Genomic DNA, 18,308 nt, shown 5'->3' with positions numbered 1-18,308 from the left:
TACTCAAAGGCCTGAGCAATGATAAATGTCATCTTAACCACCCTGTCTCCCTTTAACACAACTTTCAAAGAACTATGTCTTGAACCCCTGGTTGTCTCCATTTGACAATGCTACCAGGGCCCGACCATAACTTGTATGCTATAGGTCCTGCCCTTGTTTGCTATACTAAAATGCAACACCTCACATTTATCCAAATTAAAGTATATTTGCCATTTCTCAGCTCAGTGGCCCATTTGCTCAAGATTCCTCTGTAATCTTTGATTTTCTTCATTGTTAACAGTACCATCTGCAAATTTATTAACCATTCCTCCTAAATTCTCATCCAAATGTTTTGTATAAATGACAAAACAACAGTGGACCCATCACCAATCCCTGCAGAACACCATGGCACAGGCTTCTAGTCTGAAAAACATCACCACCCTCTATCTCCTACTATTGAGCCAATTTTGTGTCCAATCTACAGGCTTTCCCTGACTCCTATGTGATCTGACTTTACTATTCAGTCTACCACGTGGATCCTTGTAAAAGGCTATACTGAAGTCCATGTAGACAACGTCAATCATCCTGCCCTCAGTCTTTTTGATTACATCCTCAAAAAAGCTCAGTCAAGTTTGAGAGACTATTTCCCACACACAAAGCCATGCTAACTATCCCTAATTAGTCCTTGCCTCTCCAAATGAGAATCCAATATCTCAGAATCTACCGCAACAAATTACTACAGCTCATTGTCAGGCTGACCTGTCTATAGTTCCCAGTCTGCTTCAAAAAGCCTTTCTTAAATAAAGGCACAACATTAGCCATCTTCTAGTCCTCCAACAACTCATTTGTAGCTTGAGATGATACAAATATCACTGCTAGGAGTCCCACAATTTCTTTCCCAGTTTTCCACAATGTTCTGAGACACAATTGGTCAGGTTCCAGAGATTTATTCACTTCTGTGAGTTTTAAGACTTCCAGCACCACCTCTTCTGGAATGTGGACTGTTTTTAAAACATTAGTATTTATTTCCCAGCATCCCCTCATCTCCCTGCCTTTCTGCACAGACAAAACTGATGTGAAATATTCATTTAGTGTCTCTCCCATCTCCTGTGGTTCCATCCATAGATAATCTTGTTGACCTTTTAGGGCGCCATATTCTCTCCTCAGTTGTTCTTTTGCTCTGAATGCACTTGTAGACTCTCTTTGGGAATCCTAAACCTTATCTGCCAAGACACTCATATCTCCTTTTAGTCCTCCTGATTTCCCTCCTAAGAAAGACCTACACCTTTTGCACTCTTTAGATTAGGTTACTTAGTGTGGAAACAAGCCCTTTGGCCCAACAAGTCCACACCGATCTGCCGAAGCACAACCCACCCAGACCCATTCACCTACATTTACCCCTTCACCTAACACTACGGGCAATTTAGCATGGCCAATTCACCTAACCTGCACATTTGTTTGGATTGTGGGAGGAAACCAGAGCACCCGGAGGAAACCCACACAGACACGGGGAGAATGTGCAAACTCCACAGAGTTGCCTGAGGCGGGAATTGAACCCATGTCTCTGGCGCTGCGAGGCAGCAGTGCTAACCACCGTGCCACCAATTCCTCTTGAAGAGATTCACTTGGTCTCAGTTGTCTATATTTAACAAACGCCTCCTTTTTATTTTTGAGCAGAGCCTCATTTTCTTTATTCAACTATTATTCCACTTTCGTACCAGCCTACCCTTCATTCAAACAGGAATGTAGTGTCTCTGAACTTGCATCATCTCACTTTTGAAAGTCTCCCGCTTGCCAATCGTCCCTTTACCAGTGAATAGACTATCCCAAACAACTTTTGAAAGTTCCAGTCTCATAGAGTCAAGATCAGCCTTACTCCAGTTCAGAACTTTAACTTAATCAAGGGCTATCCTTTTCCTAACTGTTTAAAAATCAATAGAAATATGATTTGATTTATTGCAGTTGCATGTATCTGTGTATAGTGAAAGGTTTTGTCCTTTGAGGCAAATCACAGCAAGCAAGGATATACAGATCAGAAGGTGCTTAGAGCTAGGCATACAGGTTACATTAGATTAGATTACATTACAGTGTGGAAACAGGCCCTTCGGCCCAACAAGTCCACACCGACCCGCCGAAGCGAAACCCACCCATACCCCTACATTTACCCCTTACCTAACACTACAGGCAATTTAGCATGGCCAATTCACCTGACCCTGCACATCTTTGGACTGTGGGAGGAAACCGGAGCGCCCGGAGGAAACCCACGCAGACACGGGGAGAACGTGCAAACTCCACACAGTCAGTCGCCTGAGGCGGGAATTGAACCCGGGTCTCAGGCGCTGTGAGGCAGCAGTGCTAACCACTGTGCCACCATGCCGCCCACAATTGCACAGGAAGTGCGCAAAGCAAGATCAAAATTATTTGAAGTTAGCGAGTCCATTCAGAAATCTAATAACATCAGGGAAAAAGCTGTTCTTTAACCTATTCATATGTGTGATCAATCTTCTGTATCTCCTGCCTGAAAGAAGAGGTTGGAGGAAAACATTACTGGGGTGGGAGGGATCTTTGATGTTGGCAGCCTTTATGCGACAACAAGCAGTATAAAAGGGAGTCCACACTTGCAAGGTAGGCTTCCACGATGGTCTATGCTGTGCACACAACCTTCTGTAGTTTATGGTCCTGGGCAGAGCACTTGCCGTAACAGGCCTTTCTGCATCCAGACAGTATGCTTTCAATGATGCATCTGTAAAAGTTGAAGTTCCTTATGGACATGCTGAATTTCCTAAGCCGCCTGAGGAAGAAGTAATGTTGTTGTGCCACTCGACAATCACATCTATGTGGAAAGCCTAGGACAAGTTGTCAGTTATCGTCACTCCTAGGTATTTGACCCTCTCGAAGCTTTCTACCTCGGTTCCTATGATGTAGATAGGGGAGTATCCTCCTCTTTTCTTTCTGAAGTCAATGATCAGTTCTTTTGTTCTGCTGACATTGAGAAGTTGTTACCATTGTACAACTTCGCTAAATGCTCTATCTCCTTTCTGTGTTCTGACTCATCGTTGTTTGATATCTAATCGCTGTTTGATGTTATTGCCATTATGGAGACTTGGTTAAAGAAGGGACAGGACTGGAAATTTAACATTCCAGGAAATTGCTGCTTTAGATGGGGCAGAATGGGAAACTAAAGGAGTGGAGGAGTTGCATTGCTGATTAGGGATCATATCACAGCTGTATTAAGGGAGAGCACACTGGAAGAATCTTCCAGTGAGGCATTACAGGGTGGAGCTCAGGGATAGGAAGGATGAAATCACAATATTGGGAGTGTTCTATAGTCCTCCCAACAGCCCACAAGCATAAGAGGAGCAGATATATAGTCGATACTGAAAAGGTGTGGGAAAAGCAGGGGAGTTGTGGTGGGCGACTTCGACTTTCCTCTTCTTGACTGGGACTCTCTTAGAGCCAGGGGCTTGGATGGAGAGCAATTTGATAGATGTGTCCAGGATGGCTTTTTGATACAGTATGTTGACAATCCACGCAGCAAGGAGGCCATAATAGATTTGGTATTGGGGAATGAGCCAAACAGGTGACAGTGTTTCAGGAAGAGAGCATTTTGGGCTTGGTACCCACAACTGCATGTATTGGGTGCAGGTTTGGTCTCTTTACTTGAAAAACAGTATACTGGCACAAGAGGGGGTACAGAGGAGGTTCACTAGGTTGATTCCGGAGTTGAAGGGGTAGCTTTATGAGGAGAGACTGAGTAAATTGGGATTATATTCATTGGAATTCAGAATAATGAGGAGGATCTTATAGAAATATGTAACATTGTGAGGGGAATAGATAAGATTGGAGTAGAGAGGATGTTTCTGCTGGCAGAGAAACTAGGACAAAAGGGCATAGCCTCAAAGTTAGAGGGAGCAGACTTAGAACTGAATTGAGAAGGAACTTCTTCACCCAGGGGGTTGTGAATCTGTGGAATTCCCTGCCCAGTGAAGTGGTTAAGGCGTCCTCAGCAAATATTTTTAAAGCTAAGATAATTGTTTTGAACATTAAAGGAATTAAGGATTATGGTGAGAGGATGGATAAGTGGAGCTGAGTCCACGAAAAGATCAGCCATGATTTTGTTGCATGACTGAGTAGTCTCGAAGGGCCAGGTGACCTACTCCTGCTCTTAGTTCTTATGTAACTCCATATGATGACAAGGACAAGCGTGGCCCTCTGGCGAGGGTGCTTATTTCGGCAAGGGACAATTATATCCAACTTAGACAGGAATTGGGAAGGTGGATTGGGAGCAGAGGGCATGTCAACATTTGACATGTGGGAGGCTTTTAAAGACCAGTACAGGCAAAACTGAAGGACAGGAGTGGCAGGATTCGGGAATTATGGTTGACAACAGAAATTGTAAGCTTAGTCAAAAAGAAGGAAGTGTATGTTAGGTCTTGGCAGCTACAAACTGACAAAGCTCTTGAGAATAGAGAAATTGGGAAGGAAGTTAAATGCACAGTTAGGAAGACTAAAAGACCCATAAAATGTCTTTAACAAACAGGGTCAAGGAGAATCCCAAGGCTATTTATGCGTCTATTAAAAGGAAGAGGGTATCGGGGAAAGAGGAGGCCCACCCCAGGACAAAGGAGGGAAGTTGCGCGTGGAGCCACAAGAAATAGGAGAGATCCTTAATGAGTACTTTGTTTCGGCATTCCCCAAGGAGAAGGACATGACTGATGTTGAGGTAAGGGATGAGTGTGTGAATACTCTGGAGAATGTCTCTTTATTGAAGGAAGACGTTTTTGGGTATCCTAAATAACATTAAGGTAAACAAGTCACCATGGCAGGATTCTATCCCAGGTTACTGCGTGAGGCAAGGGAAGAAATAGCTGGGGCATTAACAGATATCTTCACATCCTATTTCTTAAGGACTGGAGATTAGCCAGTGTTGTTCCCTTGTTTAAGAAAGGAAGCAGGGATCATCCAGGAAAGTCTAGGTCGATGAGCCTGACATCCAAGATGGAGGACGGGAAAAGTTTCTGGCTGTAAGAGCTGCTCCTTCCTTTGAGGTATTTTAGGTACTGGACATGATTTCCTCAAATTCCAGGAGCAGCAATTCCTGTTTTATATGCTGTTGCATTGTTTTGGAACTTTGGAAAAAAAAAGTCAAAACAACAGCAGTTTTAAAAGGGAGAAGAACGGACAAAGGAAGCACGTGGTGAGGACAGTGCAGGAGAGAGAGAGAACCTGCACAGTTACTGTCTTTGCTGTTTTTGAATTCATGTATCGCTCGACATGGGAGTGCGTCTGGGAAAATTAACAAACAGTGAAATTCACAACTAGTCTTGGAGGAACCTGTTTGGGCGAAGTTCACAACACACAATCAGATAAGTTAATTGTTGTTTTAAGTCTGTCCAATAGAAAGGCTGCAGTAGTGAGTACAGTGGGTTCTTTCTTGATTATGTTTTTTAGAGATAAATCTCTTGATTAAACTTAAAATATAAGCCATAACTATTCATTTAACCAGGGACAGTGTTTTGTGGAGGAATAAGACGGTGTTATTTTCTGGGTCTGCAGACTGTGAAGGAGCAAAAATGGCCTTTACGGTGATATATACTTCTTGTCAGATGTGGGAGTTTAAATAGAGTTTAAGGGTTACTGCGGATTATATCTGCCATAAATGCAGTTGGATGCGAATCTTATCAGATGGAATGGATCAGTTGGAGAGACGGTTAGAAACAATTAGGAAATTGCAACAGCAACAGTATGTGATGAGTGGCATTTATAGGAAGGGGGAAAAGTCTCAGACACAGTCACATAGATGGGTTAACTCCAGGAAGGATAAGAGAGCTGGTTCCTAGCGAAAGAGCCTTCTGTGGATATTCCCATTTCAAACAGATATGCTGTTTTGAAAAATGTAGGGGATGATGGAATCTCAGGGGAACGTAGCACAAACAGTCAGGTTTCTGGTATTGAGACTGGTATTACAGCTGTGCTGAGGGAGGATATTCCCGGAAATACATCCAGGGAAGTTATTTGGGTGGAACTAAGAAATAAGAAAGAGATGATCATATTACTGGGATTGTATTATAGACCCCCTAATAATCAGAGGGAAATTGAGAAACAAACTTGTAAGGAGATCTCAGCTATCTGTAAGAATAATAGGGTAGTTATGGTAGGGGATTTTAACTTTCCAAACATCGACTGGGACTGCCATAGTAATAAGGGTTTAGATGGAGAGGAATTTAAGTGTGTACAAGACAATTTTTTGATTCAGTGTGTGGATGTACTGACGAGAGAAGGTGCAAAGCTTGACCTACTCATGGGAAATAAGGCAGGGCAGGTGACTGAGGTGTCAGTGGGGGAGCACTTTGGGGCCAGCGACCATAATTCTATTAGTTTCAAAATAGTGATGGAAAAGGATAGACCAGGTCTAACAGTTGAAGTTCTAAATTGGAGAAAGGCCAATTTTGACGATATTAGGCAAGAACTTTCAAAAGTTGATTGGAGGCAGATGTTCGCAGGTAAAGGGATGGCTGGAAAATGGAAAGCCTTCAGAAATGAGATAAGAAGAATCCAGAAAAAGTATATTCCTGTCAAGGTGAAAGTAAAGGCTGGCAGGTATAGGGAATGCTGGATGACTAAAGAAATTGAGGATTTGGTTAAGAAAAAGGAGGAGGCATCTATCAGGTATAGACAGGATAGATCGAGTGAATCCTTAGAAGATTATAAGGAAGTAGGAGTATACTGAAGAAGGAAATCAGGAGGGCAAAACAGGGACATGAGATAACTTTGGCAAATAGAGTTAAAGAGAATCCAAAGGGTTTTTACAAATATATTAAGGACAAAAGGGTACTAGGGAGAGAATAGGGCCGCTCACAGATCAGCAAGGCAGCCTTTGTGTGGAGCCACAGAAAATGGGGGAGATACTAAATGAATATTTTGCATCAGTATTTACTGTGGAAAAGAATATGGAAGATATAGAATGTAGGGAAACAGATGGTGAAATCTTCTAAGATGTCCAGATTACAGAGGCCAAAGTGCTGGATGTCTTGAAATGGGTAAAGGTGGATAAATCCCCAGGACCTGATCAGGTGTACCCTAGAACTCTGTGGGAATCTGGGGAGGTGATTGCTGGGCCTCTTGCTGCGATATTTGTATCATCGATAGTCACAGGTGAGGCGCCAGAAGACTGGAGGTTGGCAAATGTGGTTCGACTGTTTAAGAAGGGTAGTAAAGACAAGCCAGGGAACTATAGACCGGTGAGCCTTACGTCAGTGGTGGGCAAGTTGTTGGAGGGAATCCTGAGGGACAGGATGTACATGTATTTGGAAAGGCAAGGACTGATTCGGGATAGTCAACATGGTTTTGTGCGTGGGAAATCATGTCTCACAAACTTGATTGAGTTTTTTGAAGAAGTAACAAAGAAGATTGAGGGCAGAGCAGCAGATGTGATCTGTATGGACTTCAGTAAGGCGTTCGACAAGGTTCCCCATGGGAGACTGATTAGCAAGGTTAGATCTCATGGAATACAGGGAGAACTAGCCATTTGGATACAGAACTGGCTCAAAGATAGAAGACAGAGTGGTGGTGGAGGGTTGATTTTCAGACTGGAGGCCTGTGACCAGTGGAGTGCCTCAAGGATCAGAGCTGAATCCTCTACTTTTTGTCATTCACATAAATGATTTGGATGTGAGCATAAGAGGTACAGTTAGTAAGTTTGCAGATGACACCAAAATTGGAGGTGCAGTGGACAGCGAAGAGGGTTACCTCAGATTACAACAGCAGATGGGCCAATGGGCTGAGAAGTAGCAGATGGAGTTTAATTCAGATACATGCAAGGTGCTGCATTTTGGGAAAGCAAATCTTAGCAGAACTTGTACATATAATGGTAAGGTCCTAGGGAGTGTTGCTGAACAAAGAGACCTTGGAGTGCAGGTTCATAGCTCCTTGAAAGTGGAGTCTAAGGTAGATAGGATAGTGAAGAAGGCGTTTGGTATGCTTTCCTTTATTGGTCAGAGTATTGAGTACAGGAGTTGGGAGGTCTTGTTGCAGCTGTACAGGACATTGGTTAGACCACTGTTGGAATATTGCGTGCAATTCTGGTCTCTTTATCAAAAAGATGTTGTGAAACTTGAAAAGGTTCAGAAAAGATTTACAAGGATCTTGCCAGGGTTGGAGGATTTGAGCTACAGGGAGAGACTGAACAGGCTGGGGCTGTTTTCCCTGGAGCGTCGGAGGCTGAGGGGTGACCTTACAGTGGTTTACAAAATTGAGGGGCATGGATAGGATAAATAGACAAAGTCTTTTCCCTGGGGTGGGGGAGTCCAGAACTAGAGGGCATAGGTTTAGGGTGAGAGCGGAAAGATATAAAAGAGACCTAAGGGGCAACATTTTCATGCAGAGTGTGGTACGTGTATGGAATGAGCTGCCAGAGGATGTGGTGGAGGCTGGTACAATTGCAACATTTAAAAGGCATTTGGATGGGTATATGAATAGAAAGGGTTTTGAAGGATATGGGCCGTGTGCTGGCAAGTGGGACTACATTGGGTTGGGATATCTGATCGGCATGGACGTGTTGGACCGAAGGGTCTGTTTCTGTGCTGTACATCTCTATGACTGTGACTAATACGTTTCTTAACCCCATTCTTCTGCTTTCTCCCTGTAACCCTTGATCACCTTGACAATCAAGAACCTGTTTATCTCCACCTTAAGTATACTCAATGACCTGGCCTCCCACAGCCTTCTGTGGCAGTGAATTCCATAGATTCACCACTCTCTGTCTGAAGAAGTTTCTCCTTATCTCCATTCTAAAAGGTCTTCCCTTTACTCTAGGAGTATGCCATCTGTGCCTAGTCTCTCCTATCAATGGAAACATCTTCACAACATTCACTCTGTTCAAGCCAATCAGTATTCTGTAAGTTTCAATTGGATCTCAACCCCTCCCACCTCCTGCTAAACTCCATCGTGTATCAACCCAGAGTCCTCAAAAGTTCCTCATATGTTAAACTTTTCATTCCTGGGACAATTCTCGTGAACCTCCTCTGAACCCGCTCCAGAGCCAGTTACATCCTCCCTGAGATATGGGGCTCAAACCTGTGCATAATATTCCAAATGTGGCCTGACCAGAGGCCTTGAAAGCCTCAGAAGTACATCCCTGCTTTTACATTGAAGTTGTCTCAAAATAAAAGCCATCATTGTGTTTGCCTTCCTAACTACTGACTTAACCTGCAAGTTTACCTTGAGAGAATCCTGGACTAGAATTCTCAAGTCCATTTGCAGTTCAGACTTCTGAATTTTCTCCCCATTTTGAAAATAGTCCATGCCTCTACTCTTCCTACCAAAATGTATGACCTCACACTTTCCCACGCTGTACTCCATCTGCCACTAATTTGCCCTCTCTCCTACCCTATCTAAATCTTTCTGCAGCCTCCCTGTCTCATGCTACATGTCCTTCAACCTATCTTTGTATCATCTGCAAATTTATCCAGAGTGCCTTTAGTTCCTTCATCTGGATCATTAATGTATGATGTGAAAAGTTGTGGTCCCAACACTGATCCTTGCAGAATACCACTTGTCACCGGCTGGCACCCAGAAAAGGGCCCCTGTTTAGATTAGATTACTTAGTGTGAAAGCAGGCCCTTTAGCCCAACAAGTCCACACCAACCCACCGAAGCACATTTACCCCTTACCTAACACTACGGACAATTTAGCATGGTCAATTTACCTAACCTGCACATTTTTGGACTGTGGGAGGAAACTGGAGCACCCGGAGGAAACCCACGCAGACATGGGGAGAATGTGCAAACTCCACAAAGTCAATTGCCTGAGGTGCGAATTGAACCCTGCGCTGTGAGGCAGCAGTGCTAGCCGCTGTGCCACCGTGCCACCCACTTTCTGCGTTCTGCCAGACAGCCAAGCTTCTATCTATGCTAGCATCTTGCCTGTAACACCAGGGGCCCTTATTTTACTCAGTCTCCCGTGCGGCACCTTATCAAAGATCTCTTGAAGTCCAGGTAGGTAACATGCATTGGCTCTGCTTGTCACTTCCTCAGACGTGACCTCCATGCTATTGAAGGATGTGGAAGTTTTGGATAGAGTGCAGAGAAGGTTCACCGGGATGTTGCCGGGTCTCGGCGGTTTTAGTTATGAGGAAAGTTTAAAATGACTAGGAGTGTTTTCGTTGGGAACACAGCGACTGAGAGGAGACCTGATGAAGGTCTACAAAATTGAGGCATTGATAGGGTGGATAGACAGAGGCTTTTTCCCAGGGTTGAAGTTTCCTCCCACAGGGGCACAGCCTAAAGGTGAGGGGGGGACGGAATGTTTATGGGAGATGTGCGAGGGAAGGCTTCCATGCAGGGAAGTGGTAGGAGCCTGGAATGCACTGTCAGAAGAGGTGGTGATGTTGGTGATATTTAAGAGGGATTTGGATGGATACAGGAGTAGGGAGGGAATAGAGGGAAGGTAAAAACAATGACTGCAGATGCTGGAAACCAGATTCTGGATTAGTGGTGCTGGAAGAGCACAGCAGTTCAGGCAGTATCCGAGGAGCAGTAAATTCGACGATTCAGGCAAAAGCTCTTCATCAGGAATACAGACAGAGAGCCTGAAGGGTGGAGAGATAAGTGAGAGGAGGGTGGGGGTGGGAAGAAAGTAGCATAGAGTACAATAGGTAAGTGGGGGAGGGAATGAAGGACATAGGTCGGGGGGGGAGGATGGAGTGGAAGATAGGTGGAAAAGAAGATAGGCAGGTAGGACCAGTCATGGGGAAGTATGGAACTGGGGTGAGGTGGAGGAAGGGGAAATGAGGAAACTGTTGAAGTCCATATTGATGCCCTGGGGTTGAACTGCTCCGAGGCGGAAGATGAGGCGTTCTTCCTCCAGGCGTCTGGTGGTGAGGGAGCGGCGGTGAAGGAGGCCCAGGACCTCCATGTATTCGGCAGAGTGGGAGGGGAAGTTGAAATGTTGGGCCATAGGGCGGTGTGGTTGATTGGTGCGGGTGTCCCAGAAATGTTCCCTAAAGCGCTCTGCTAGGAGGCGTCCAGTCTCCCCAATGTAGAGGAGACCACATCAGGAGCAACGGATACAACAAATGATATTGGTGGATGTGCAGGTAAAACTTTGATGGATGTGGAAGGCTCCTTTAGGGCCTAGGGTGGAAGTGAGGGAGGAGGTGTGGGCGCAGGTTTTGCAAATCCTGCGGTGGCAGGGGAAGGTGCCAGGATTTTTTTGAGGATGTAACTCTGAAGATGGACAAGGGAGATCCAGTGGATGTAGTGTACCTGGACTTTCAGAAAGCCTTTGATAAAGTCCCGCATAGGAGGTTAGTGAGCAAAATTAGGGCGCATGGTATTAGGGGCAAAATACTGACTTGGATTGAAAATTGGTAGGCTGATAGGAAACAGAGTAGTGATAAACAGCTCCCTTTCGGAATGGCAGGCGGTGACCAGTGGGGTACCGCAGGGATCAGTACTGGAACCGCAGCTTTTTACAATATACATTAATGATATAGATGAGGTATTAAAAATAATATTAGCAAATTTGCTGATGATACAAAGCTGGGTGGCAGGGTGAAATGTGAGGAGGATGTTAGGAGATTACAGGGTGACCTGGACAGGCTAGGGGAGTGGACAGATGCATGGCAGATGCAGTTTAATGTGGATATATGTGTGGTTATCCACTTTGGTGGCAAGAACAGGAAGGTAGATTACTACCTAAATGGAGTCAAGTTAGGTAAAGGGGCAGTACAACGAGATCTAAGTGTTCTTGTACATCAGTCAATGAAAGCAAGCATGCAGGTACAGCAGGCAGTGAAGAAGGTTAATACCATGCTGGCCTTCATAACAAGAGGAATTGAGTATAGAAGCAAAGAGGTTCTTCTGCAGCTGTACAGGGCCCTGGTGAGACTGCATCTGGAATATTGTGTGCAGTTTTGGTCTCCAAATTTGAGGAATGACATTCTGGTTATTGAGGGAGTGCAGTGTAGGTTCACGAGGTCAATTCCTGGAATGGCGGGACTATCTTACGTTGAAAGATTGGAGTGGCTGGGCTTGTATACCCTTGAGTTTAGAAGACTCAGAGGGGATCTGATTGAGACGTATAAGATTATTGAAGGATTGGACACTCTGGAGGCAGGATGCATGTTTCTGGTGGTGGGTGAGTCCTGAACCAGAGGACAGTTTAAAAATAAGGAGTAGGCCATTTAGAACAGAGTTGAGGAGAACCTTCTTCACCCAGAGAGTGGTGGCTGTGTGGAATGCTCTGCCCCACAAGGCAGTGGAGGCCAAGTGTCTGGATTCGTTTAAGAAAGAGTTGGATAGAGCTCTTAAGGATAGTGGAATCAAGGGTTATGGAGATAAGGCAGGAACAGGATACTGATTGAGAATGATCAGCCATGATCATATTGAATGGTGGTGCTGGCTCGAAGGACAGAATGGCCTACTCCTGCATTAATTGTCTATTAATTCAATGCTGATCCTTTGGGGCTTGGAGTTTTCTGTTAAGTTTGCTCCCCTTTCAGGAGACATGGCAGCAGCACAGTGTGTGTGAGCCACCGTCCTCACCCTGCCCACACATCCCACAACCCCATCCAATTCCGCCCTACCCTCAACCTGTCAAACACTGCCACATCCAGCCCTCCAACTGCCCCCACTCGCAGCCCATCCCCCAACCCTGTCCAACACCCCTGCACCCTTATCGGCCCCCCAACCTGTCCCCTGTCCACCCCAACCCACGGTCTGATCCCCGCCCCAACCAATCCATAGCCCCCCCCCCCCCCCCCCTTCTCCTGGGGCAGCCGGACTGGACACCAACAGTAAGATTCCTGATTCCTTTGTGGGGTAAGTCTCCAAATACCATGCGCGTGCGCGCACACACCGCATTTTACTGCAACATTTTGACAAGTTCCCCCTATGCCCTGTACAGGACAATGTTGGAGAGATTTTCTGGTGAAGCAGGGTTTAGGGTTCACTCCTATGTAGAAGTCTGGGGCGAGAGTGGGAGGTCAATCATTTGGAGATGGTGTCTGGGCTCCCAGCGCTGTCCAGCATTTCAGTGAACCGCATCGTTTTTAATCATTGTAAACAAAAGATGCAATCAGGGTTGAGACATCTCTTTGATGTAATGTTTCTTGCGAGACCTTGAGGTCTCCTTTGGATAATCCGAACTTCGAATACAGGGGAACCTTGATTATCCGAACGTGATGGGCGGGCAGTATTTCGTTTAGATAACCGATTATTTGATTAATTGATTAAATGCCTTTCCTTTTGGACTCGGGAGTTTTTAAAGTCTGCTCCTCGTTCAGGAGTCTGCAGCAGCAACACATAGCATACGAGACCTCGTCCTCGTGCAGCACCGACCCCGCCCCCAACACCACCCTCGCCCCCAAAATCATCCCCCACCCCCAACACAGTCTAATACCACCCCCCGCCCCCCACCTCATACAACACCCGCCCCCTCTCTGGGGCAGCTGGACTGTACACCAACAACAAGACTACTGCTGCTGCCTTTGTGGGGTAAGTTTTCAAATAGTGCACACACAGCCACAACCCCACACAAATGTTTTACTGCAACGTTTTGACAGGTTCCACCTTTGCCCTGTACAGGACAATGTTGGCGAGATTATCTGGGGAAGGGGGTGTGGGAGTTAGGGTACACCCCTGTGTAGAACTCCAGGGAAAGTGTGGGGAGAGAGAGAGGGCGGGAGGTCAGTCATTTGGCAACAGTGCCTTTTTAATCACTATAAACAAAAGACGCGATCACTGTTGGAAACACGTCTTTGTAATGTTTCCATCGGGACCTGGAGATCCCCTTTGGATAATCTGACATTCGGATAATTGGTATACGGATAATCAAGGTTCCTCTGTAATTGATATTTGGATAATCGAGATTCCTCTGCATTCTTGTTTTAATTGCTTTACAATTTTTGAAATTGTACAATAACTGCTTTACAATTATCACCTTTGTGTTGTACTCCTATAAAAGCTGCCTGCACCTTCTGTTCAGGGAAGAGCATTCTGGCCATCGTACAGAGAATCAGTTCTGTGTCAGCCTGCTCAATTTCTCTTCTGCGATATCGCTTTGTTTAATTAAACTGCTTGACAATTTCACCACGATCCTAGTTTGTGGTCTCTGATCCATTGGGCTCAATTTCTCCAACAACATTCTTTAGATTACTTAGTGTGGAAACAGGCCCTTCGGCCCAACAAATCCACACTGACCCGCCGAAGTGCAACCCACCCAGACCCATTCCACTACATTTACCCCTTCACCTAACACTATGGGCAATTTAGCTTGGCCAATTCACCTAACCTGCGCATTTTTGGACTGTGGGAGGAAACTGGAGCACCCGGAGGGAACCCAAGCAGACACGCGGAGAATGTGCAAACTCCACACAGTCAGTCGCTTGAGGCTGGAATTGAGCCCGGGTCTCTGGCGCTGTGAGGCAGCAGTGCTAACCACTGTGCCACCCATATGACAAAGGAGCAGAATTTCAAAGTGAAAGACAGGCAATTGAGAGGGTGTTTGAGGAAAAGCTTTGAGAGTCTAGTTTGGGAAAGTGGGATGACTGTAGGTCGAAGTGTTATTTTGGCAGTACAGACTTGATGGGCTGAAGAGCCTTTTCTGTCATGTATGTTTCTATGGATGGAGAAACAGTTAAGAAATCCAATTGAATTTAATTTCCAGGCTGAGATGACTTCAGACCCAGAACAATTTGGTTAAATCAAAACTGCCTTCTGAAATGGCACAGAGAGCCGCTCAATCCAGGGGTAATTAAGGAGAGACAACAAATATTGACCTTGTCAGTGACACCCATATCCCATGATAGAGCTAAAGAAAGTGATTGATGATGCAGTGTACACAATGGGGATTAGTAATCATTGCAGAGCCTATTGTCTGAATGAGTTTATTCAGCACATCGCAGTGAACAGCCACAACTGACTTTATTTCAACAGTTCCAAACACAATTCCAAAGCCTGGACAAAAACACTTCATTTGAAAGAGTACAAGAAATCTGAATTTAATTCACCAAGTGTCCCTGTCACAGGGGAAACATCACCATTACAGTCTAATTGACAGAAATCAAATTGTTATAGGTCCATTGATCACAAATTAAATCACCATCATTATCATAAATAGTTATTGCAATCATAGAAACAGTAAGTAGAAAGAGGAAGGCCATTCAGCCCTTCCAGCTTCAGTATGGTCACGGCTGATCATCCGACTCAGTCCCCTGTTCCCACTTTCTCCCCATACCCTTAGATCCCTTTAGCCCTAACAACTATATCTAACTCCTTTTTGAAACATTCAATGTTTTGGCTCAAATGCTTTTTGTGTTAGAGTTCCTCAGGCTCCCCATTCTCTGGATGAAGACATTTCACCCTATTTCATCCTACATGCCGCTCCCATGTCCTTAATCAGTGGCCCCTTGTTCTGGATTCCCTGGTCATCAGGAATATTCTCCCTATGTTTGATCTGTGTATTCTGGTTTGGTTTCAATAGATGTCTCTAACATCCCCTCATACTTCGGAACTCCCGTGGATGTTGGTCTAACTGATCCAGTCTCTCTTCAGATATCAGTCCTGCAATGGCAGGAATCCGGTCAGGTTAACCTTCACTATACTTCTCCCATCACTAGAACAGCCCTGCTCAGATACAGACCCCCAAACTGCACACAATACTCCAGGTGTGGTCTCAGCCAGGCCCTGTACAACTGTATCAATACATCCAGGGTAAACGGTGTATTAGACACAGGACTCTGTACAATGTACCATACAGTATGGTACCACTGAAATGTAGCAATGTGGAGATTCCCAATGGAGCCTTGTCATTTAGCAGTGATAAGTGAATGGGCTTTCCGAACTCTCTCTACTCTCCTCAGCATTAACAACTTGGGTCAGCTTTATGACATAATCCCAAATGTAAAGCAGTAAGTCAGTGTCTGAAAATAACAGCTCAGTCAGGCAGTTAGATTCACTAAGGAGGGGGTGGGGGACCCTGTGACAGTCAGTGAGTCACAGGCAGATAGGATAGTGAAGAAGGCATTTGGTATGCTTTCTTTTATTGGTCAGAATATTGAGTACAGGAGTTGGGAGATCATGTTGTGGCTGTACAGGACATTGGTTAGGCCGCTGTTGGAATATTGCGTACAATTCTGGTCTCCTTCCTATCGGAAAGATATTGTGAAACTTGAAAGGGTTCAGAAAAGATTTACAAGGATGTTGCCAGGGTTGGAGGATCTGAGCTACAGGGAGACGCTGAACAGTCTGGGGCTGTTTTCCCTGGAGAGTAGGAAGCTGAGAGGTGACCTTATAGAGGTTTACAAAATTGAGGGGCATGGATAGGATAATTAGCCAAAGACTTTTCCCTGGGGTCGGGGAGTCCAGAAATAGAGGGCATAGGTTTAGGGTGAGAGGGGAAAGATATAAAAGAGACCTAAGGGGCAACTTTTTCACACACAGGGTGGTACGTGTATGGAATGAGCTGCCAGACGATGTGGTGGAGGCTGGTACAATTGCAACATTTAAGAGGCATTTGGATGGGTATATGAATAGGAAGGCTTTGGAGGGATATGGGCCGTGTGCTGGCAGGTGGGACTAGATTGGATTGGGATATCTGGTCGGCATGGACGGGTTGGACCGAAGGGTCTGTTTCTGTGCTGTACATCTCTGTGACTCTATTACTGAGAGGAAAGAATGGGGACCCTGTGACAGTGTCACTGAGAGGAGGGGGTGGGGACCCTGTGACACTGTCACTGAGAGGAGGGGGTGGGGACCCTGTGACAGTCAGTGTCACTGAGAGGAGGGGGTGGGGACCCTCAGGGAGAAGTAGTAAGACCAATTGCAGACCTGAATGGGACTTGGGCCGAAACAGGAATAGGATTTACTTCAGAAAGAGTAAATGTATGTTCAACGGAAGGTTTCTTATTTTATTAAAATACATCTCGGTTGCAGAGGCTTTTAGTTTTCCCATCCTAAACGTTCTGGGAAATCTGAGATGCTCCTGGTGGTCTGGGTTGGCATGTACAGGAAGTGTTCTGACTGGAGCCACCCAAGGTCTGGTATTGAAGTACTGAAGATGAGAGTGACCATGTTCTGCATATGCATGGTGTCCTAAGCCTGGCACATATGGTGATTCAGGCTGTTAAAGGGATCCTTTCCTTTATTAGCTTGGCATAGAAATCAAGGTCGAAACATTGATTAGGCCACAGCTGGAAGACTACATGCAGTTCTGATCACCGCAGTATCAGAAGGGTGTGATAGCATTGGCGTGGGTCCAGAGGAGATTCATCAGGATGGTGTCTGAGATGGAGCATATCAGTGATGAATAGACACTGGATAAGGTTGAGCTTTTTTTTTGGAGCAAAGAAGAGGGATTTGGATGGAAGTTTGCTTGCTGAGCTGGAAGGCTTGTTTTCAGATGTATCGTCACCATACTAGGCAACATCCGTGAGCCTCTGGTGAAGCACTGATGTTAGTGACCTGCTTTCTGTTTGTGTTTAGGTTTCCTTGGGTTGGTGATGTCATTTCCTGTGGTGATGTCATTTACTTATTTCTTCTCCGAAGCAAGTAAGTAGGGTCCAAGTCAATGTGTTTGTTGATAGAGTTCCGGTTGGAATGCCTTGCTTCTAGGAATTCTCCCATGTGTTTCTGTTTGGCTTGTCCAAGGCTGGATGTGTTGTCCCAGTCGAAGTGGTCTCCTTCCTCATCTGTAAGGATACTAGTGATTGTAGGTTGTGCCTTTTTTGTGGCTAGTTGATGTTCATGTATCCTGGTGGTGAGAGGGGTGATGTTCGAGGTGTGTATAAGTTTGAGGGGCATGGTTTGAAAGCAGCTGTTCCCCTCAGAAGTGACATGAGTGTGGGACTCATTGGCTGAAAGGGCAGTTGAGTCAGAAACTCTCATAACATTTAAGCTGTGTTTGTGGACTCGTCAGCCAATGGATTCTTGTGGACAAGATTGACCTGCTTTCTGATCATCAAATACGTACACACACTCGCTTGCACGCACACTCTTGCGCTCTCTCTCTCCCTCACGTGCACACATACACAAACACATATAAGTCTATGGGATGAATTTGCATTTGCAGATTTGTATTCTATATTGTTCAAATAGCACACAAGCTGTAGGCAGTCAGTCCATGTGACGTTATAAATTCCTACTTTGGAAGTAGAACCACTCTGACTCAAGATTGGAATACAGACAGGCTCTAAACTCACACCTTTAATGCATTGTCTGAGCTGAGATGTCACCTTGTTTTATAAAACCTTAATTTATCTCAGGAATGTGACTTGAAAGCAGTTCTGGGATTTACATATGAATGAATCAAAACCTGCAATCCCATTCTAA

At 45.2% G+C, this 18,308-nt stretch overlaps 1 protein-coding gene across 2 annotated transcripts in view; it reads left to right on the top strand.

Annotated features, from left to right (window-relative positions):
- LOC122550217 (uncharacterized) overlaps positions 1 to 18,308 on the top strand; it is a 190,673-nt gene that overhangs the window by 148,975 nt on the left and 23,390 nt on the right. The gene's annotated exons all lie outside the window — the stretch shown is intronic.

The sequence above is a fragment of the Chiloscyllium plagiosum genome, unplaced genomic scaffold (genome assembly GCF_037043375.1).
Source record: "Chiloscyllium plagiosum isolate Xiang-an unplaced genomic scaffold, Cpla_swu_hap1 HiC_scaffold_5, whole genome shotgun sequence".
Taxonomy (NCBI): Eukaryota; Metazoa; Chordata; class Chondrichthyes; order Orectolobiformes; family Hemiscylliidae; genus Chiloscyllium; species Chiloscyllium plagiosum.
This window is presented reverse-complemented; position numbering and strand designations above follow the sequence as displayed.